An 11134-nucleotide genomic window follows, 5' to 3' on the forward strand; every position below is an offset into this window, starting at 1 on the left:
ACATTTAAGTCATTTAGCAGACGCTCTTATCCAGAGCGACTTACAAATTGGTGAATTCACCTTCTGACATCCAGTGGAACAGCCACTTTACAATAGTGCATCTAAATCATTAAGGGGGGTGGTGAGAAGGATTACTTATCCTATCCTAGGTATTCCTTGAAGAGGTGGGGTTTCAGGTGTCTCCGGAAGGTGGTGATTGACTCCGCTGTCCTGGCGTCGTGAGGGAGTTTGTTCCACCATTGGGGGGCCAGAGCAGCGAACAGTTTTGACTGGGCTGAGCGGGAACTGTACTTCCTCAATGGTAGGGAGGCGAGCAGGCCAGAGGTGGATGAACGCAGTGCCCTTGCTTGGGTGTAGGGCCTGATCAGAGCCTGGAGGTACTGCGGTGCCGTTCCCCTCACAGCTCCGTAGGCAAGCACCATGGTCTTGTAGCGGATGCGAGCTTCAACTGGAAGCCAGTGGAGAGAGCGGAGGAGCGGGGTGACGTGAGAGAACTTGGGAAGGCTGAACACCAGACGGGCTGCGGCGTCTGATGAGTTGTAGGGTTTAATGGCACAGGCAGGGAGCACAGCCAACAGCGAGTTGCAGTAATCCAGATCGGGAGGATGACAAGTGCCTGGATTAGGACCTGCGCGCTTCCTGCGTGAGGCAGGCCGATCTGCGGATGTTGTAGAGCAGGGGGTGTCAAAGTCAAATGGACGGAGGGCCAAATAAAAATTTAGCTACAAGCCGAGGGCCGGACTGTTCGAATGTTCATTGAAAATTTTTTAAATGACGATATAGTCTAGTGAACCTAATTGAACCTACTGAAAACCTAACAAATATATTCCAATATGATCAGATAAATAAAGCAATATTTTCTTATGGCTCTGTCAGTAATCTTTAATTTTCAACAGACACAAAAGACAAATTTCCTTTATATAAAAATCCCCATAACATGAACATTAAATGAAAGAAACCGGTATTCAAGGCACCATCAGTAGCCTATATTTTCTATTTTAGCAAAAGTGGGCTAAATTTACTTCAAAGAAAAAAAAACAATAATAGCAATTTTCTATCATCCACTCAACTGAAATATTTTTAAAATATAATTGGATTGAAATACAATAAAATAAAGTAAAAAAATCTATTAATCAAAAACAACACTTTGTTTAAGGAGAAGTAAACATGCAGTGAAAACAAATATTAAACTTTAACTTTTAAACTTGAACTGAGTAAAAACCTAAATATGTGATTGCACAGTAATGTTCACTTGTTTGAGGTTGAGGGTGATACTTGGTGGTGTCCCATCTTTTCCACAAGTTCATCAATGTTCGGGGTAAGGCTCTGAGCTGAGGAAATCCTCAGAATTGAGTGGAGGTGTTCAGCAGTAAGTCGACTTCTGTGTGATGTTTTGTTCAGGTTCATCAAAGAAAAAGTTGTTCACACAGGTATGTGCTGCCAAACATAGACAACGTTTGAGCAGCCTGGATGCGCAGCTGGGGCATTGTGTCGGGGAGGAAACGGGCGAACTCCGCAGCACCCACTGCCGCATATTTTGCCTCAGTGCATCATTGCATTGGAGGTCAATCAACTCCATTTGGAGGTTTGGTGGTGAGCTTTCCACGTCAACAGCAAATGGGTTACCGAGCAGTTCCAACCTGCTTTTTGTGCTTCAAAGTCAGCAAATCGGCTGAAAGTCAGCGGCAAGCATACCTATTTTATCAGCCAACTGTGCGCTTCGGGAACGCACTGGTAGAGAGCTTCTCTTTCATGGTCTGGCAGCTGGGAAAGTGGCTCAAATTTTCTTTCCGCATCTGCGTCTCCCACAGAGTCAGTTTGGTTTTAAATGCCTTCACTGTACTGTACATATCAGAGATGACATGATCCCGACCCTGCAGCTGCAAGTTCATTGCATTCAGATGACTCGTAATGTCACACAGAAAAGCCATTTCACACAGAAACATTTGCCTCGGAGTTGTGTTGTGTCTTTCCCTTTGCTGTCCAAGAACAGACAAATCTCCTCACGAAGCTCGAAACATCTTTGAAGCACCTTTCCCTGGCTTAGCCATCGCACCTCTGTGTGATAAGGCAAATCACCATGCTCCGTTTCTAACTCCGTCAGAAATGCCTTGAACTGGCGGTGATTCAAACCTTTGGCTCTGATAAAGTTAACTGTGCGCGTGATGATGCTCATTACATGCTCCATTTTCAAGGCTTTACCGCACAACGCTTCCTGGTGTATGATACAATGATAAGCTGTCAGCTCACCTGTCGCGTTTTCCTCTTGCATCTTTTCCCGTATCTTCGCCACCAGTCCGCTCCTGTGTCCACACATCGCAGGTGCTCCGTCGGTTGTCAAACCCACGAGTTTTTCCAAGGCAGCTCCATCTCATTTACACATCTTGACACCTCTTCATACAAATCATGCCCCGTAGTTGTGCCATGCATAGGACGTAAAGCCAAAAACTCCTCTGTCACGCTTAGGCTGGAGTCCACTCCGCGGATGAAAATTGACAACTGGGCAATGTCAGAAATGTCGGTGCTCTCATCCACAGCCAAGGAATATGCAATGAAATCTTTTCCCTTTTTCACAAGCTGCTCTTTTAGATTGATGGACAACTGGTCTACTCTCTCGGCAATGGTGTTTCTGCTCAGACTCACATTTAAAAAGAGTTGCCTTTTTTCTGGGCAAACTTCGTCACAAACTTTAATCATGCAGTTTTTGATGAAATCCCCCTCCGTAAATGGCCGGGCTGATTTGCGATCTCTTCTGCCAAAATAAAACTGGCCTTGACAGCAGCCTGGCCTTGTGATTTGGCTTTTTGAACAGAGCCTGTCGAGATTTGAGGCCTCGTTTTAATTCCTCTGCCTTTTGTAGCCTTTGTTCCATGTCCATATTCTTGTTTTTGTCCGCGTGTTTCGTTTCATAATGTCGTCTCAGATTATACTCTTTCAGTACCCCACACTTTCTCCACACAGAAGACACACAGGTTTTCCAGCTACCTCCGTGAACATATACTCCGACTCCCACCTTGTTTGAAACCCCGGTTCTCAGTGTCCACCTTCCGTTTTGCCATTTTTGATGGGTATCTGAAAGTTAATTTTACTGTGATGCTGACGACTGCTGTGCCAATAAATATTGAAATGAAGCAGCCTACTGCTCGGTGCGTCACCGTTGCATTGTGGGAAATGTAGTATTGGTGCGTGTAAAAGATCTGCGGGCTGCCGGCTTGCTGCGGTCTGCGGGCCGGTTCTAATAATAAATCAAGATCATCCCAGGGGCCGTAAAAACCTTCTCGCGGGCCGGATGTGGCCCGCGGGCCTTGACTCTGACATATGTGTTGTAGAGCATGAACCAAAAGGAACGGGCCACCGCCATGATGTTGGTTGAGAACGACAGGGTGTTGTCCAGGATCACGCCAAGGTTCTTAGCGCTCTGGGAGGAGGACACAATGGAGTTGTCAACCGTGATGGCGAGATCATGGAACGGGCAGTCCTTCCCCGGGAGGAAGAGCAGCTCCGTCTTGCCGAGGTTCAGCTTGAGGTGGTGATCCGTCATCCACACTGATATGTCTGCCAGACATGCAGAGATGCGATTCGCCACCTGGTCATCAGAAGGGGAAAGGAGAAGATTAATTGTGTGTCGTCTGCATAGCAATGATAGGAGAGACCATGTGAGGTTATGACAGAGCCAAGTGACTTGGTGTATAGCGAGAATAGGAGAGGGCCTAGAACAGAGCCCTGGGGGACACCAGTGGTGAGAGCGCGTGGCGAGGAGACAGATTCTCGCCACGCCACCTGGTAGGAGAGACCTGTCAGGTAGGACGCAACCAAGCGTGGGCCGCGTCGGAGATGCCCAACTCGGAGAGGGTGGAGAGGAGGATCTGATGGTTCACAGTATCGAAGGCAGCCGATAGGTCTAGAAGGATGAGAGCAGAGGAGAGAGAGTTAGCTTTAGCAGTGCGGAGCGCCTCCGTGATACAGAGAAGAGCAGTCTCAGTTGAATGACTAGTCTTGAAACCTGACTGATTTGGATCAAGAAGGTCATTCTGAGAGAGATAGCGGGAGAGCTGGCCAAGGACGGCACGTTCAAAGAGTTTTGGAGAGAAAAGAAAGAAGGGATACTGGTCTGTAGTTGTTGACATCGGAGGGATCGAGTGTAGGTTTTTTCAGAAGGGGGTGCAACTCTCGCTCTTGAAGACGGAAGGGACGTAGCCAGCGGTCAGGGATGAGTTGATGAGCGAGGTGAGGTAAGGGGAGAAGGTCCCCGGAAATGGTCTGGAGAAGAGAGGAGGGGATAGGGTCAAGCGGGCAGGTTGTTGGGCGGCCGGCCGTCACAAGAAGCGAGATTTCATCTGGAGAGAGAGGGAGAAAGAGGTCAGAGCACAGGGTAGGGCAGTGTGAGCAGAACCAGCGTGTGTCGTTTGACTTAGCAAACGAGGATCGGATGTCGTCGACCTTCTTTTCAAAATGGTTGACGAAGTCATCTGCAGAGAGGGAGGAGGGGGGAGGATTCAGGAGGGAGGATTCAGGAGGGAGGAGAAGGTGGCAAAGAGCTTCCTAGGGTTAGAGGCAGATGCTTGGAATTTAGAGTGGTAGAAAGTGGCTTTAGCAGCAGAGACAGAGGAGGAAAATGTAGAGAGGAGGGGTGAAAGGATGCCAGGTCCGCAGGGAGGCGAGTTTTCCTCCATTTCCGCTCGGCTGCCCGGAGCTCTGTTCTGTGAGCTCGCAATGAGTCATCGAGCCACGGAGCGGGGGGGAGGACCGAGCCGGCCTGGAGGATAGGGGACATAGAGAGTCAAAGGATGCAGAAAGGGAAGAGAGGAGGGTTGAGGAGGCAGACTCAGGAGAAAGGTTGGAGAAGGTATGAGCAGAGGGAAGAGATGATAGGATGGAAGAGGAGAGAGTAAGGGGGAGAGAGAGCGAAGGTTGGGACGGCGCGATACCATCCGAGTAGGGGCAGTGTGGGAAGTGTTGGATGAGAGCGAGAGGGAAAAGGATACAAGGTAGTGGTCGGAGACTTGGAGGGGAGTTGCAATGAGGTTAGTGGAAGAACAGCATCTAGTAAAGATGAGGTAGAGCGTATTGCCTGCCTTGTGAGTAGGGGGGAAGGTGAGAGGGTGAGGTCAAAAGAGGAGAGGAGTGGAAAGAAGGAGGCAGAGAGGAATGAGTCAAAGGTAGACGTGGGGAGGTTAAAGTCGCCCAGGACTGTGAGAGGTGAGCCGTCCTCAGGAAAGGAGCTTATCAAGGCATCAAGCTCATTGATGAACTCTCCGAGGGAACCTGGAGGGCGATAAATGATAAGGATGTTAAGCTTGAAAGGGCTGGTAACTGTGACAGCATGGAATTCAAAGGAGGCGATAGATAGATGGGTAAGGGGAGAGAGAGAGAATGACCACTTGGGAGAGATGAGGATCCCGGTGCCACCACCCCGCTGACCAGAAGCTCTCGGGTGTGCGAGAACACGTGGGCGGACGAAGAGAGAGCAGTAGGAGTAGCAGTGTTATCTGTGGTGATCCATGTTTCCGTCAGTGCCAGGAAGTCGAGGGACTGGAGGGAGGCATAGGCTGAGATGAACTCTGCCTTGTTGGCCGCAGATCGGCAGTTCCAGAGGCTACCGGAGACCAGGAACTCCACGTGGGTCGTGCGCGCTGGGACCACCAGATTAGGTGGCCGCGGCCACGCGGTGTGGAGCGTTTGTATGGTCTGTGCAGAGAGGAGAGAACAGGGATAGATAGACACATAGTTGACAGGGTACAGAAGAGGCTACGCTAATGCAAAGGAGATTGGAATGACAAGTGGACTACACGTCTCGAATGTTCAGAAAGTTAAGCTTACGTAGCAAGAATCTTATTGACTAAAATGATTGAAATGATACAGTACTGCTGGAGTAGGCTAGCTGGTAGTGGCTGCGATGTAGCTAACCTAGAAAATCGCTCTAGGCTAAACAATTGTCTTAGATACAAAGACGGCTATGTAGCTAGCTAGCTACGATCAAACAAAACAAACCGTTGTACTGTAATAGTTACTACAGTGCTGCTATTCGGGGCTAGCTGGCTAGCTACGTTAAAAGAACGACAATAGCTGGCCAGCTAACCTAGAAAATCGCTCTAGGCTACACAATTGTCTTAGATACAAAGACGGCTATGTAGCTAGCTAGCTACGATCAAACAAAACAAACCGTTGTACTGTAATAGTTACTACAGTGCTGCTATTCGGGGGCTAGCTGGCTAGCTACGTTACAAAAGAACGACAATAGCTGGCCAGCTAACCGTTGTAGAAAATCGCTCTAGACTACACAATTGTCTTAGATACAATTGTCTTAAAGACGGCTATGTAGCTGGCTAGCTACGATCAAACAAATCAAACCGTTGTACTGTAATGAAGTGAAATGAAAAATGTGATACTACCTGTGGAGCGACGCGGAATGTTGACCGGGTAGTTGGAGTTCAATTCGGTAGAGGTTGGCTAGCTAGCTAGCAGCATTTCCTACGTTAAGGACGACAAATAGCTGGCTAGCTAACTCGGTAAATTAAGATAATCACTCTAAGTCTACACACTCTAAACTGCACAATTATCTTGGATACGAAGACAGCGAAGACAACTATGTAGCTAGCTGACACTACGCTAATCGAGTCGTTCAGTTGAGTGTAATAGTTTCTACAGTGCTAGTGGACAGTGGATGTTAGCTAGCTGCTTAGCTAGCTGCTGGGCAGATACGTTAGGATGACGAAATACGATAATATGCAATTGTCGTTGATACAAAGACGGCTATGTAGCTAGCTAAGAAGAAATTGCTAAGATAAGACAAATCAAACCGTTGTACTATAACGAAATGTAATGAAAAGTTATACTACCTGCGGACCGAAGTGTAGATGCGACCGTCGCTCCAACCGAACCGGAATATTATCTTTGAATGATTATCTTTGAATGATAGGGTCCTGAAAAAGGGATTTTTTTTGTTGTTGCTGGGTTTATTGTCTGCCAGGTGCTGCAGGGAACAGACAGACAGCTCTGAACCTGGCAACTCTGCTAGATGTTCTGTCTGCTGCAGAGAACAGACAGACATATCTGAACCTGGCAACTCTGCTAGATGTTCTGTCTGCCAGGTGCTGCAGGGAACAAACAGACAGCTCTGAACCTGGCAGATTTGCTAGATGTTCTGTCTGCTGCAGAGAACAGACAGACATATCTGAACCTGGAAACTCTGCTAGATGTTCTGTCTGCCAGGTGATGCAGGGAACAGACAGACAGCTCTGAACCTGGCAACTCTGCTAGATGATCTGTCTGCCAGGTGATGCAGGGAACAGACAGACAGCTCTGAACCTGGCAACTCTGCTATATGTTCTGTCTGCCAGGTGCTGCATGTTCTGTCTGGGGAACAGACAGACAGCTCTGAACCTGGCAGATTCTGTCTGACAGACAGAACATCAGGATGTAATGAGGAGAGATGATAGTTGACAGGCTTGATGGATGAGTCTTCACATGGGGTATTAATCAGACAGAATAATCAGATATACGTCATTTAAAAAATGTTGGTTCCTACAGACACATATTCTTATTGGTTAGACTGGCCTAATGATGATTCTAGGTAGGTAAACAGAGGGATCTGGTTATAATTTCTCTTCCATTGAGTACGTTCTGTCACGTTCTGACCTTAGTTCCTTTGTTTTTGTCTGTGTTTTAGTATGGTCAGGGCGGGAGTTGGGGTGGGCAGTCTATGTTTGTTTTTATATGTTGGTTTTTGAGTACGACCTAGTATGGTTCTCAATTGGCAGCTGTCAATTGTTGTCCCTGATTGAGAATCATACTTTGTGTCACGCCTTGGTCTTAGTATTTTGTGTTTTCGTTAATTAGTTGGTCAGGCCAGAGTGTGACATGGGTTTATGTTGTTGTATTTCATAGTGGGGTTTTTTAGTTATTGGGATTGCGGCTGAGTAGGGGTGTTGCATAGGTTTGGCTGCCTGAGGCGGTTCTCAATCAGAGTCAGGTGATTCTTGTTGTCTCTGATTGGGAACCATATTGAGGTAGCCTGGGTTTCACTTTGTATTTCGTGGGTGATTGTTCCTGTCTCTGTGTAGTTTCACCAGATAGGCTGTACCTTAGGTTTCACGTTCCGTTTTGTTGTTTTGTATTTTGTCTCAGTATTTTCATGTATTCGTCATTTGTTTCATTAAACAACATGAGTAACCAACATGCTGCATTTCGGTCCGACTCTCTTGCAACAAACGAAGAACGCCGTTACAGAATCACCCACCACACACGGACCGAGCAGCGTATTAACAGGTAGGAGCCACAGGAGAGGAAACAGAAGCAGCTACAGTGGGAGAGGCTACACCACTTGGAGAATTGGACATGGGAGGAAGAACTGGACGGAAAAGGACCCTGGGCTCAGCCTGGTGAATATCGCCGCCCCAAGGGGGAACTAGAGGCGGCTAAAGCGGAGAGGCGCTGGTATGAGGAGGCAGCACGGCGACGTGGATGGAAGCCCGGGAATCAGCCCCAAAAATGTATTGGGCGGAGGCTTTCAGGGAGTATGGCTACGCCAGGTAGGAGACCTTCGCAAACTCCCTGTGCTTACCGGGGGGCTAGAGAGACCGGGCAGGCACCGTGTTATGCAGTGGTGCGCACGGTGTCCCCAGTGCGGGTGCATAGCCCGGTGCGGTATATTTCAGCTCCGCGTATCGGCCGGGCTAGATTGAGCGTCGAGCCAAATGCCATGAAGCCGGCTCTAAGCATCTGGTCCCCAGTGCGTCTCCTTGGGCCGGCTTACATGGCACCAGCCTTGCACTCGGTGTCTCCGGTTCGCCTACATAGCCCAGTGCGGGCTATTCCACCTCGCCGCACTGGCAGGGCGACCGAGAGTATTCAACCGGGTAAGGTTGGGCAGGCTCGGTGCTCAAGAGCTCCAGTGCGCCTGCACGGTCCGGTCTATCCAGTACCACCTCCACACCCCAGCCCTCCGGTAGCAGCTCACGCACCAGGCTTCCTGTGCGTTTCTTCGGCCCAATACCACCAGTGCCAGCACCACGCATCAGGCCTACAGTGCGGCTCGCCTCTCCTGCGCTGTCGGAGCCTTTCTTCTCTCCTGCACTGTCGGAGTCTCCCGCCTGTTCAGCGCTATCAGAGCCTTTCTCCTCTCCAGTGCTGCAGGAGCCTCCTGCCTGTTCGGAGTAGCCTGAGCTGCCAGTCTGCATGGAGCAGCCAGAGCTGCCAGTCTGCATGTATCAGCTAGAGCTGCCAGTCTGCATGGAGCAGCTAGAGATGCTAGTCTGCATGGAGCAGCTAGACCTGCCAGTCTGCATGGAGCTGCCAGTCTGCAAGGAGCTGCCAGTCTGCATGGAGCTGCCAGTCTGCAAGGAGCTGCCAGTCTGCAAGGAGCTGGCAGTCTGCTTGGAGCTGCCAGTCTGCAAGAAGCCGCCAGAGCTGTCAATCTGCATGAAGCAGCCAGAGCCGTCAGTCTGCCAGGATCCGCCAGTCAGCCAGACTCTTCCAGATCTGCCAGTCAGCCAGACTCCTCCAGATCTGCCAGTCAGCCAGACTCTTCCAGATCTGCCAGTCAGCCAGACTCTTCCAGATCTGCCAGTAAACCAGACTCTTCCAGATCTGCCAGTCAGCCAGACTCTTCCAGATCCGCCAGTCAGCCAGACTCTTCCAGATCCGCCAGTCAGCCAGACTCTTCCAGATCCGTCAGTCAGCCAGACTCTTCCAGATCTGTCAGTCAGCCAGACTCTTCCCGATCTGCCAGTCAGCCAGACTCTTCCAGATCTGCCAGTCAACCAGACTCTTCCAGATCTGCTAGTCAACCAGACTCTTCCAGATCCGCTAGTCAACCAGACCCTTCCAGATCCGCCAGTCAGCCAGGATCTGCCGGATTCAACTGCCTGGCTGGGCTTCATCTCAGTACTGGGCTTCCTCTCAGTACTGGGCTTCCTCTCAGTACTGGGTTTCCTCTCAGTGCTGGGCTTCATCTCAGTCCCGAGCTGCCCCTCAGTCCCGAGCTTCCCCTCAGTCCCGAGCTGCCCCTCAGTCCCGAGCTGCCCCTCAGTCCCGAGCTGCCCCTCAGTCCCGAGCTTCCCCTCAGTCCCGAGCTGCCTCAGTCCCGAGCTGCCCCTCAGTCACGAGCTGCTCCTCAGTTCAGTGGGGTTCTGTGTGAGGACTATTAGGCCATGGTCGGCGGCGAGGGTGGATCATCCCAGGACGCGAAGGGGAGGAACTATGACATTTATGGAGTGGGGTCCACATCCCGAGCCGGAATCGCCACCATGGACAGACGCCCACCCGGACCCTCCCTATGGTTTTGAGGTGCGCCCGGGAGTCCGCACCTTAGGGGGGGGGGGGTTCTGTCACGCCTTGGTCTTAGTATTTTGTGTTTTTGTTAATTAGTTGGTCAGGCCAGGGTGTGACATGGGTTTATGTTGTTGTATTTCGTAGTGGGGTTTTTTTAGTTATTGGGATTGCGGCTGAGTAGGGGTGTTGCATAGGTTTTGCTGCCTGAGGCGGTTCTCAATCAGAGTCAGGTGATTCTCGTTGTCTCTGATTGGGAACCGTATTTAGGTAGCCTGGGTTTCACTTTGTATTTCGTGGGTGATTGTTCCTGTCTCTGTGTAGTTTCACCAGATAGGCTGTACTTAGGTTTCACGTTCCATTTTGTTTTGTATTTTGTCTCAGTATTTTCATGTATTCGTCATTTGTTTCATTAAACAACATGAGTAACCAACACGCTGCATTTCGGTCCGACTCTCTTGCAACAAACGAAGAACGCCGTTACACTTTGGTAGCCTGGGTTTCACTTTTGGTTTGTGGGTGTTTGTTTCCATGTGAGTGTTTGGGCCACACGGTACTGTTTCGGTGTTGGTAAATTCACGTTGTCATTTATTGTTTAGTGTTCTGAGTTTTAATTAAACATCTTCATGAACACTTACCACTCTGCACTTTGGTCCTCCTCTCTTTCTCCCGACGACAACCCTTACAATACCAAGGTTTTCAGGAGAGGAATAGGTAACTACACACAGCCATACATAATATATACAGACAACAGTTTAGAATAATGTTTTGACGTGGTTGACATCTTAAAGCACATATGATTATTGCAAATGCTGTATCTCAATAATCCAACGAATAAAGCATAACTCCTGTCCATATCTACAGC

The sequence above is a fragment of the Oncorhynchus masou genome, chromosome 28, assembly GCF_036934945.1.
Source record: "Oncorhynchus masou masou isolate Uvic2021 chromosome 28, UVic_Omas_1.1, whole genome shotgun sequence".
In the NCBI taxonomy this organism is placed as follows: Eukaryota; Metazoa; Chordata; class Actinopteri; order Salmoniformes; family Salmonidae; genus Oncorhynchus; species Oncorhynchus masou.